The sequence below is a fragment of the Haliotis rubra genome, unplaced genomic scaffold (genome assembly GCF_003918875.1).
Source record: "Haliotis rubra isolate DU_JTF1 unplaced genomic scaffold, ASM391887v1 Scf357, whole genome shotgun sequence".
Taxonomy (NCBI): Eukaryota; Metazoa; Mollusca; class Gastropoda; order Lepetellida; family Haliotidae; genus Haliotis; species Haliotis rubra.
In genome coordinates this window covers 1,075,448-1,088,448 of record NW_025767032.1, presented here as the reverse complement: position 1 = coordinate 1,088,448, position 13,001 = coordinate 1,075,448, and the positions used below count along the sequence as shown (strand labels likewise).

The 13,001-nt window shown below is 38.9% G+C and overlaps 1 long non-coding RNA gene across 1 annotated transcript; it reads right to left on the bottom strand.

Annotated features, from left to right (window-relative positions):
* Nucleotides 1-1,251: 1,251 nt before the first annotated feature.
* Nucleotides 1,252-3,165, bottom strand: LOC124285280. The gene is made up of 3 exons (XR_006900779.1): nucleotides 3,113-3,165; nucleotides 2,706-2,717; nucleotides 1,252-1,528 (listed from the first exon to the last, which is right to left on the bottom strand). It is a non-coding gene; the product is annotated as an uncharacterized LOC124285280 (long non-coding RNA).
* Nucleotides 3,166-13,001: the final 9,836 nt, after the last annotated feature.

Genomic DNA, 13,001 nt, shown 5'->3' with positions numbered 1-13,001 from the left:
ATTCAGGTTCTTAAATTTATGATAGTTTGTTTTATGTTTCGGGCTTAAAAAAACCCAGTTTACATTTGAGCAACGTTGTACATTGCACGAAGGATCATATTCTCAACGAACGTTGTTTGCCACTTCAGTAAGCAAGGATACAGCTATGTCAAAACGCCATCAAATCTCTAATCCAGGAAAACATACTTTTCGGTATAGTTTCACACGAGCACACGAGACAAACATTGAAAGCCTTTACAGCATACGTGTTCTCCTGCAAATTTATGGACCAAGTTTCTTGGATTAGGACCAACTATTTAGCTAATGTTACATAATAAAAGTAACAACAGAGCAATATGAAGGAATATAGTAGAAAATCCTATTGATTAATGATATTAATTAAGACAATACGAACAGCAAAATCGTATACTGCTATATGTATATTCCCAGGCTGAAAGTAAATCGTTAACAACTTTCTCTAAATATCTGGGTCATGATTTACTGGAAAGGTATATAGGGTTTGTAGTACATTTGGGAACGCTAACTTGGTTCCCAGTTGCATAGATCAATGCTCCTGACTCCTCATATTGAAAACTGGATTGTCTGGTCCAGATTCGATCGCAATAGCCTAATAATACGGTGAATCTCTCTCTCTCTCTCTCTCTCTGGGTCTTGAGCGTGACGCTTCAACCATTAGTTATAGGCATCATTCAAGGATTATTCCAGTCAATGTTCCCTATATGTAAGGATGGACGATAAAAAAAACAGTTAAACTGGAAAAAACCCATATCGTGGCTGGTCTTTCATGGCAAAATAAAACGCATGAACAGATGCCACAATTTCTGTAAAAGTGTAATTCTACCATAAAACTTGATGTTTCACTTGTGTCATTGGTTTGAGACGACGAAAGAGCAGGTCCAGATTCATCCTACACGGTATTTGACAGAAGACTCATATTACTTCTGAAAGATTTAGTTCTCAGATGATAGTTCCTTACAGGTTTGAAAAAACAGATTAGTACGCACACCCCGAACAAATAACTATTAAAGTATTATACATCTAGTATACAACTAATCATTCATTCTCCACTAACAGGCGCCAATACCATGATTTGGTGTCGCTCTATCGTTTCAATCTTTAACTAGCCATGTTTACCTACCAATCATAGTCGATTTTCATGTAACAGTGTGAGATCTATCTTTAAATAGAAAACAAATGGCAATGTTTCCACATTTTTTTATTTTATAGTTGTCTAAAGTAGGCCATATGTATCAAATCATGTTGTCGCCAGAGCACCCTTTGGAAGATATATTCTGTATAAAATGGCATCTGTAATCAGCATGAACCAGTTTATTGTCTTGTATGCTAACGACTAGCTCTGTGCAAAATATAAAAGCCTAAAATATGTCTTTCCTCCAAAGAATTTCTACAAACATCAAATGCTGTCGCCACACAGGTGAACAGATACGTTACTGCTACTACAAATACTGTGTGTTTAGGTGTAACTGATTATTGTTAATGAAATCTATTTTTCAAAGACGCTGAAGGCCTGCACAATAACGTAACAAAACGTTTTGCTTTACCAATGTTGTGTAGAAAAAACAATTTATATGTTTTCAGTTGGTTTGTGACAGGTACGCGAGATTTAGAACAGATACATTTCGATTAATTCCAGGTTACCTGGTAACGTAACTTCTTCACTGCCATATATTGTGCACACATGCAACACCCTCACCTTGCTTAGTTAATACAGCCTGCAAATTGCTGATTACAGTTTACACCTGTCTTAGACGAACCCAGAAACGCTTTTGCCAAACAAATACGTCACGAACAGATACGTAACTCGTTGTCTGTATATGTACAAATTTTAAATTTCCCGCTGAAATTACATTTAAATCGTGCGTTATTTACACATTTGGTGTGAGTTTTGTGATTTGACACGTTACCAGCTAAAATATACACAGGAAGAATTTTTTTAAAGCTTATCAAGATATTTGTTGGGGGACTCTGATGAAAATAGGTACTTAACAACGTATGATGGTCATCACAGTTCCTTTCTGGCTTACCGGGTGCTCTTTGACTTGTAGTTTAGCATAGATATTTGCAGATTAAATAGAAATGATTAACAAATATGTTTTCTGATCATTCAGCTAGTAGCGTATCTGATTTTCAAAGTAACGTATCTGTTTATTAAGCTGTTTATAAACTGAAGTTTTTCAGTGCATCAGTATAAAAATTAACATACAATCATGTCTAAAGCAACATCCAAATGATTTATCAATACATTCCTTGCTCAGCTTCGTGATTGTTAGACAAAGCATATCATCTGCAATGGTAACGCACAAAAACAAAATAAGGTTATCATGTCTGGAGCTTTGGTGAAAAGGGATCTGTTAATTAGAATCTTCCAACTCTTAGAGCCATCACTAATTGCTCACAGTTCTGTAAATCCAAGACAGGTACCAGATGTAAAGTTTTTCATTACTGCAGTCATGATGACTAGTGTTACGTTGGAAAAGTTCTGTAGGGTTAGATACCTTCACTGTCCATCCACCAACAAAACGTCAGAAACAATTCTGACCTGGCATAGTATTTTTCACGTGCAAAGTAACAAACATGAAGCTTGTCCAGTAGTTTTAAGGTAAATTTAAATTTAAATTATTAATTGTAAAATTGTTATGCTAGTTCCTTGCAGCTGCTTTAGTTTGTCGTGATTTAACATACACCGGCATTGAAACCTTGACTGTTTTCGGAACAGATACGTTACTGCACATTTGTCCTGAGCGAAATGAGACACATAATAATTGGTTTGTGACAATAAAATATATCATATGTTCAGTTACCTGACAACACCCTTTAGTGTTTCAATGGTTGATTTGCTATCAAAGAACCGAACTAGTAACATATACATCACACTGGAAGCAGAATTTCTTTAGCGAAAATATCCTCAAGTCCTCAGTTTGTGTGAAAACTGCTATGTTAAGTGGAGAACCATTGACTGCCATATTAACTGACAACATTTCTTGACAACATCGTAAAAATAAGACTTAGTTTTCTTCAAAATACAGACTGTTTTTTATCTTGTTTTAAACATTTGACAGATACGTTACTTTCTGCAACTCTATCAAGAAACATAATTCCTGCGTCACTGGCAACATATTCTCATAATTATGCCTTATAAAGTTTAAAAATGTAGAAATCAGCTTTCTCTAGAATAATAAATAACTTGTCTTCCCTTACCACTTAAGAACTAGCTCATATCGATTTGGGTGGAAAAGTACTTGGAGAAATATCAGAAAGTACGAAAATAGAATATTTTGTAATACTAACGGTGAAAAAAAACATCCAATTAATGCAAGTTTATTTTCCTTAGAACTTTGATGCTCAAGCTTTAAAATGAATACATTCAAAATTGCAGGACAAATGTAATTACGTAAAAACTTGACCCCAAACTGGCATTCTAGATGTAACGTATCTGTCACGTGACAAAATCTTTCGTCTACGTTTGAGTGTCTATATCAAGATATCTACGACTGCTGAAGGGACGCCGTTTTAATATCATGTCTAGGCACTATCCAGTTTTAATTTAATACATAGTATGAAAGGAAAACATAAAGTTCATTTTTGAAAGTTAACAAAAGTGCATTGGCGCCTGTTAGTGGAGAATGAATGTATTACTGTTAAACATAATCAAGGTATTAATGTATGTGGGCGTCTATTAAAGTCTTAAGTCTGTTTTTTTAATTTTTACTGGTTTCATTTATTTATTTTTGTGTGGATGTGGCATCTGCTAATTTCATATTCTGACTATTCTCAGCGACGTTATTCCAGGCAAGGTGGTATATTGGTGAAGCATCAAAGTGGATACTCAGTAGGTGGCTGTAGTTCGTACTAGGATTCAAGAAATAAGTCTTGTCATTATCACAAAAGCATTAAGGCGATGAATATGCAAAGGTTTGGACCTTCGGGTGTCTATCATCATCCACGCATTTCCACTGTCTATATGTAAAATTAATTTTTGTTTTATGTATTGATTCAACACATGACATGTATTAATGTATGTATGTATATATAACACATTATAGCATTAATTGTTACCAAATGCCAATAATATCTTTAACTATACCTGAACAGATATAATATTGAATGTTTCATTAGGCACAAATTGCCATCAACGTAATTGTTGTTAAATTTGAATTGTTATCACAGACGTTTGACCTCCTTACGGCTCCAAGCTGAAACAGTTCCTTTATGCTTATTACTTATTCTACGATCAAACTATGCATTAGCACCATTTATGGAACATCACTAGCAATATTTTGTGCATATTAACCATATGAAGGAAATTTTAAATGTCCACAAAGCCACAATACGTTTCCAGGCTTGAAGTCATTCTACGCATGAGCATTAATTAAGCATCACCAGAATCCGAGAACAATTTTAAGTCTTTTGATGGTGATCAAGGGGATCTTACACTATCATGCTGATATACACATATAAAGCATGTGCTCCACACAATATCGCAAAATATATATGTCGCTTGTCGCTTCGTGTTGCGAAGGAGCCAAGCACATTAGGGCAAAAAATCATAATTGCAGTACTTACATTACACGTTTTATGATCTTTTCTTCTTGTGGCAATGTGTAGACTTTGAAAAAAAACCACGATGGCAAGTTATTGGCAAGAATGACCTGTGAGATCAATTACCGAGATGACAAAGTCCCAATTTGTCTGGCAAAACGCAATCCCATGACACATGTTGAAGAACTGCAATGGATAGTGGGAGTCTGGTTATCCACCAGTACCATCAAAAGGAGACTGCGGGCTACTGGTCTGAGTGCTTGCCATCCGATCAGACGTTCTCTCATCACAGATAGTGAAGGCACTGGGGATATGGCAACTTGAGGTCATGGCGTCGGGTTCATTGGTCTGACGGAGACGTCGTGACGAGGCATCTCACCATGCAGCGGAAGATGTTGGTAGTGGCTTAGTGATGGTGTGGGGTTGCGTTTTCTTTGACTTGCAGTCATAATAGTGCACAGGGTACTCAGTTTTAAGTGTTACCAACAGGGTAACTAGATACAGCCATCTCGCCACATTTTTGTAACCATTCCCCTGCAAGTTGTGTGATTTGGCCAAGAAGTTAAACTTCGGATACATCGATGATTTTATATCATTCAATAACCATGAAATCGCTAATTGCCTCGCCACTGATTTGGCCAGCTGAACTTGAAATTTAGGGGACAAATGAGACCACCTCAACTGTTTCATATTTAAATCTATGCATAAAGATTCAAATTGGAAAAAGATTCTACACAAGGCTGTATGACAAAAGGGATGATTTCAACTTCCCTTTCAAGATTCCAACTGCTAAAGCCTTTAGTGCTTAGATTTCACAACTTTTGAGGTACAATCGAGCATGCTCCTAATATGAGGATTTCAAAGAGGGTCATGCTACTCTTGCTCAGAAGTTGAGTGATCAAGGTTACAACATTCAAGGTCTCCGTAAAGCTTTCCAGAAGTTTTATGATAGACATGTGGAGAAAATTTCAAGATTTGACAAATCAGTGACAAAAATGATGCAATTCCCTATTCTGACTTATTCCATACGTTCCCGAATTATTTCAGGTGAACACATGAGCAAATGTTTATGATGGGTGCCACCGGTGGGGCAATTAGTATCATCACTATTTCATAGTGATTCATAAAAACAAGCTCTGTGACCGTATGTCGCATGGCGACAATCACTGGATTGTCAAGTCCAGGCTCGATTTGTTTACAAACAACATCGTACAGCTGTAATACTGCTGAAAAATATATATTCTCACCATATTGTCCCAACTGTACAATCGACTCTGCTTTTAGCCGAGATTTCTTCTGGACGTGGAAAGGGTTTTGTCGCTTCTGAGGCGTTTCAAGAACAGAACCGTTGGTGTCTGATTCATTTACCGGTGGTGGCACCCTTGAAGAACAACCTCCTCGTGGTGGGTGCTGGGTAACGCCAATGGCTCTTCGCCCCCGTGTGGACCCGGGGTCGAATAGGTCCACAGCACCCTATTGCTGGTTGTAAGAGGCGACCAAATTGGGCAACCCGTTTGCCGTGGGTTGCATCCCTGTGTCGGCAGAGGAAGGGAGTCTGGTGGTTGAGGATGACGGAACCGGCAATAGTGTTCAATAATCCAACACACCACCTCGACCCTAACTTTGCCTAGACGGGTGGTAGAATAGGCCCGATTCTACCAATCGGCTGGTGACGCTTTGCCCTGTGCATGGAATGTTCATACAAAAGTTGGTATTACAAAACACTTTTGGCCATGTTCAAAATGTTAACTTATATTCTACCCAAACAAATAAGCCTTGCAGACCCATGCACAGAAGGCGGTGGCTCATGGACCAATCTGGTGATGCTGACCTCCGATTTCTGTACGTCTCCAATTGATTAGGGTTTACACTATGTTCACTCTATCTTCCTCCCTCCTGAACTGTTCACCTATCAGATCTTCAGAACTTGTATGATCAACACCCAAAGCCCTGCATAATCATGGGTGACCTGAACGGCCATAACCCTCTATGGGGGAGTACTGATACAAATAATAAGGGAAAGGTCCTTGAAGATTTTCTCTCCAATAATGATCTATGCATCTTCAACGATGGATCAAACGCCTACCTCCATCCTGCCACTCGAACATATCACTTACGGATTCTAATCTCTTAAACGAGTTTGAATGGTCGGTCCACGATGACCTTTGTCGAAGTGACCACTTCCCAACTATTCTTACACACTCCCGCGGATGAACCACCTTCAACAAGATGGAATTTTACTAAGGCCAATTGGCCATTATTCCAAACTCTCTGCTCTGAAAAGCTTATACCGGGCAACTTCAGGAATGTTCCTGATCCCATGGAACTATCTTCTGATATCTTAAATACTATTGGAGACGAAACCATTTCTAAGTCCTCTGCAAACCCGCACATACGCAAACCATGGTTTTATACAAACTGCAAACAAGCTAGGAAAAATAGGAAGAAGGCAGAAAAATACTTCCGACAACATCCTACTGTGCATAACATGAATGCCGTTAAAATGACAAATGCCAGGGCAAGACGTACATTTAAACAAACTAAACGCTGGTCATGGAGGAAATATGTGTCCAAATCAACTCCCGCACACCCAATGTCCAAGGTATGGAACATGTATCAAAAGATTAAGGGCACAGGATCCAGATCTGGTGTTCGCCATCTCAAAGATGGTGACTCCCTTTTAACCAGTAAAGTTGAAATTGCAAACAAACTTGGCGAAACTTTGGCAAACCACTCCTCCTCGTCAAACTATAACCCCAAGTTCCAGAAATACCAAACCCAAGAAGAAAAGAAATCCGTCAGTTGTAACTCTGATAATGGTGGGGATTACAATGAAACGTTTTCTCTCCATGAACTACGTACTGCCCTGGGGCAGGCTCACGACACTGCAGCAGGAGCTGATGATATTCATTATCAGCTTCTGAAACACCTTCAAGTTTGGAAACTCTACTCAATATATTTGACAACATTTGGACAACCGGCAACTTTCCTCCTTCGTGGCACAACGCCATTATCATCCCTATACCAAAACCCGGAACCTGGATCATACTGATCCCTCAAACTACCGTCCTATATCACTAACTACTGTGTTTGTAAAAATATGGAGCGCATGGTCAACAATCGATTAATCTGGTACTTGGAGACCAATAACTTCCTTAGTGACCTCCAATGTGGTTTCCGAAAAAAACGAAGTACCATTGACCATCTGGTGCGTCTGGAATCTTTCATCAAAAATTCCATCGTCAACAAACAACATACCGTATCTATCTTTTTCGATTCAAAAAAGAGCACACGATATAACATGGAAACATGGTATCTTAAAAGAGTTACATGAATTTGGATTGAGGGGCAGATCACCTCAGTTCATATCTCAGTTTTTAAACAACAAACAATTTCAAGTACGGGTACGTTCGACATTGTCTGATTATTTCAACCAAGATCAGGGCGTCCCTCAAGGCAGCATCCTGTCTGTCACCCTTTTTAGCATCAAAATTAACAGCCTCACTAACGTCGAGTATATCACTAGCTCCATAACACAACATATTCAGCGTTCGTAGCACTAAGTTTCCACATATCTAAATTTATAAGGAAATTTTCACTTTTGCGTTACTTTTGTGAAGAGTATATACCACACCACTGTGCCCTACTGTACAATGTTGTTACACAATACAATACACACTGCCACATAACAATATAAATATATTTAATATATGCTGGCAGATGGATCACTATCATGAAGCAATGACCGGCGTTCTGGCAAATCACAAACACATGAAACACAGTCAATTGTTCGCCCGCAAAGAATCAAATTGTGGGGCTAACGGGATCGAGTGTTCAGGCTCGCTGACTTAATTGACATACAAGTCATCGTATCCCAATTGCATAGATCGATGCTCCTGATATTGATCGCTGGATTGTCTGGTCCAGACACGATCTTTTACAGACTTGCCGCCTTATACCTGGAGTGTTGCTGAGTGCAGTGTTAAACAGAAAACAAACAATGGGACCCGTGATGATTACGCTTCAGTGAGGTTGTCGTAAGAGGCCACCCACAGGCTCGCATGTCATCCCAGCTGCGTAGATCGATTCTCATCATTCAAATCACTGGATTGTCTGGTCAGTGTTAGTGCACACAATTCTTATTTTCCTGGAATATTGTTTTCTTCGCGAATACTTGAAGTCATCATCGACACAGCAATTTGTCCGTGTATACAACGGAATTTGTTTCTGAGGACAGTCGAGAGTGCACTGAGGTTCTATATTACAACACACAATTTTTAGATACGAACATTTCCCTTGACCTTCTTGGTGATGACTTGCACATACATCTATCGTACACTGTCATGACTCTCACCACGTCAGACCCTAAGAGGAAGGAGTGCGTGAGTGAGTTGAGATTATAAATCTCATCAGCAAAATTTCAGACAACATCACTTGACATGCTTACTGGTCGCCATTCTACAACAGACAATTGCGCAGCTTCTGCTGTCAGACTTCCGTGATATATATCCGGACAATGCCAACTTATGCCGGAAATGGCACATTACAGACTAATATCCTACACAATCTGTCTACAATAACTGGTTCGGATGGCCATATTTGCTGACGTACATGTAGTTGATACATGTCATTATTATCAAAATTGCAGTGACAGATGCTCAGTTTGTTATTCTCTGGATTGTATGGAACAGTCTCAATCATTTACCTACTGTCTTCATTTTGCTGGACTACTGCTAAGTGCAGCTTTAACAACAGGAAACATGAAAACAAACCTCAAGTACAGTCTGTTTGGGTCAAAATGATAGCAATGAATACATGTGAAGTTTTGAAGGATAAGGCATCATTTGTAATAATGACAGGTTGTTAATTATACCAGGAAAGATGTAATATGAAATATTTTATTGCATACAAATTGCCACCACAGTAATTGTTGTAAATTTAGAATTGTTATTACACCACCAGAAACGCTTGACCTGCTTACGACTCCAAGCAATAACTGTTATCTAATACATATTAATATTCAATATTACTCATACCATAATCAAACTATGAACTAGCACCATTTGTTGAACATCACAAACATTGATCTGTGCACAGTAACTATATCAAGCACATTTGAAATGTTTATAAAGCCACCTTACGTTTCCACGAATGACATAATTATACACATGAGCATTAATTAATTTTAAACATTTTGATGGAAACAGGTGATCATACCCTATCATACTGGAATGCACATGTAAAGCACGTGCCCCACAAAATATATCTCAAACGTTATATGTCGCTTGTTAAGGTGCTGCGAAGGCGCCAGGCACATAAGCATAACCTTTTTTATAATTGCAATATGTACATTATACGTTTGCGAACTGGTCTAAAAGATGACAGAGCAAACAATGTTTTTTCTTTAGATGTCAATGCGTAGCCTTTTTAATAAAAAAAGCGATGGCAAGTTATTGACTTGCATTGTCCGCGGGCGCGGACACCAGTGATGTAAAAAGTTGTCCCAGACCCGCAAGAACGAGACCAATGAACAAGATGACCAAGTCCTAATTTGTCTCTAGAAACGCAATCCCCTGGCACGGAACCGATGACATGTGTCAACCAAGCCAGCGAGTCTGACCACCCGATCCCGTTAGTCGCCTCTTACAACAAGCATGGGTTACTGAAGGTTCATTCTAACCCGGACCTTCACGGGTGAATACCTGTTAAAAGGTGAGGACCCTCCGTGTTGTATCCCTTGTGATGAAAGCGAATCACGGTGAAGCATGTTCTGCTTGACTGTATTGAATTTTCCATCACAAGGGATAAATATTTCAATGTCAAATCAGTAAAGGACGTTTTTACTAACTTTAATCATAATTTAATCATTGACTTTTTAAAAGAAATAGAGTTGTTGATAATTTTGTTTATTACAGTTGTGTAAATAGATAAATGTTTATGATTAGTAGTTTAAATTAACAACCGATATTGTTAGTGGCTGTATCCTCGAAGGGGGTTATAGTACTGTAAAATTATTGTACTCCTGAGAGGGTACGTAAGTCCCAAAATAATTCTCTTAAATTTAAACGAACTACCTTTTTTAACTGCAGTATATGTTATTTCAATCTATGGCTAGATTGTCCAACATTGCTAAGGTCTGAAGGGATGATATTAACCTAACTAGGATCCATGCAGGAATCAATTGTACTGTAAGTCCAAATGGTCCAACCTTCAGTTGCTGGCAATCTGTAGCCTGTTTTTATATTGCATTGTCATTTATAGTTAAATATTTTAGATTTAATTAGGGCTCCTTGCCACAAGGCAGGAGACCTATTGGAATCGTTAATGTTTTTATTATTTATTATTCCGCCGTATTTTGTACCAGCCCTACAAAAAGCACCGCTGGACAGAATCGCTTGAAAAAAATTACCATGGTGCCGACAGTGCTGAAGTCGTTTCTGCAAAAATCTCAAGGCTCTAGGCCCAATAGCAAAGGCGAGATAATTCAAAATTAATTCAAAATTTTCAATTTCAGAAGCAATAATCTCCGAAACTACAAGTCCGATGACTACCAAATTTCTGGAGCAGGTCTGGAATCCGATTACCTTCAATTTCAACTGCAGGATCCAAGGGGCTACGAGGCACCGTTTGTCCGCCATATTGGATTTAAGGAAATTTCACGTTTTTGACGGGTAGGCTTTTCCGGTCATCCGCATGTCATGTGTGTGTGGATGTGATAGCTGAAGTCCTGGCGATTCCAGAACACTAATGTTTTAACTGTAGACCGAAGGACAACGGAGCTACAGCCTGTCAAAGAGGGAACTCTTTCTTCTCCGGAACTTCTTAAAAGGTACATGACCCCGCGACCTTGGCTGTATTTGGAAGATCCGTGTTCTGGCTCTGTTTTGGACGGTTGAAAGCCCTCAAATTTGTTTCAAACACCCCTAACTCTGAAACCAACCGTCCGATTTCGACCAAAATTTGGATATGTATTTATGCCGCCAGTGCAAGTTGTTTGTACCAGTTGCAGCAACATAGCTTCAAAGACAACGGAGGGACAAATAATATTCTATTTTCCTCACCACAGTTGCTAATCTTGATTGGTTTTCTACTGAGGGCTATGCAAATTGTCAGTGTATATGTTTATGGTTTGCTGATCATTTTTTATTCTAACATACATGTTAAAGGTATAGCCGTTTCGTGGTCAGAAGCAGCCCTGAAAATCCTAAAGATCCACTCACTCGCCGACTTTGTGAAATGTGGAATGTGTCATAAGTTTCTCGGAGATTTACGACACGGCAGATTACCCGTGGAAAACATGCGACAGTCTGAAGGAAAGCGCAAGGACGATATCTCCTATAAAGAGACGACCACTGCAAAGCGTGGTGTACGTGCAGATATGGGAGACGATGTCAATTTCAATTTACAATGACGAGAGCTGTCCAGCGTGAGCGGGTTAAAACACAAGCTGGACGATACTGAAGTAACAAATAATTTGTCTAAGTGTATCTTCAAAGACAACAGAGGGACAAGTGAAATTCTTTATTCCTCACTGTAGTTGCTATCTTCATTGGTCCTCTAGAGAGCACAATGAAAATTTGCAGTATGTATCTCAAAAGTTTGCTGATCATTATCTGTTCTATGGTGCATGTTGAAAGTATTACCATTTGTGGGTTAGATACATATATGTAGTTGTGAGTGTTAGCGGTAGTTGAGCTACGCTAGCTGAAGGAAGCACCCATACAATCTTTCAACACTGCCCGCTCGCCGGCTTTACAATGCCCACAGACTAATGCGCTTTCGGTAACATTTGGGTTTTGTGCAGTTTGCATGGATCTTAAAACTCTATAGGTAACCTGTATCCAGGTGTAACGTGTATTCGTGTTACGTGTATATAAACCCGCTCTCGATTCACAAATTCAGTTACAACAGCCTGAGTGTAACAGTGTAATGGATACTGATACAAACTACAGAAGTACGTTAATTGCTGTGAAATCACAAGTTCGCTTGCATCAGCGTGAGAATGAGTGAATGAGTGAATTTAGTTTTACGCTGCACTCAGTAATGTTCCAGCTATATGGCGGCAGTCTGTAAATAATCGAGTCTGGACCAGACAATCCAGTGATTATCAGCATGAACATTGATCTGCGCAATTGGGAACCTATTACATGTGTCAACCAAGCTCAACGTGAGAGAAACAGTGTTGTGGATATTGGTACATGCTACACAAATACAGAGTACGGGCGCTTTGTGTCACATTTCAACTTGGCTGTTGTTGATATTTAAATGGAAATTGTATCTACACTCACCCGAAAATAAACACCATAAACAACAACATTTTCAGTAAAAAGAAATAAATTATTAGCAATAGAACGTGCATTATTCTTTTTCCTTCGAATCTCTAATCAAGCCAACAGCTGTTTCCAAAGCCATAAGTGAAATTACCCATACCATACAACACA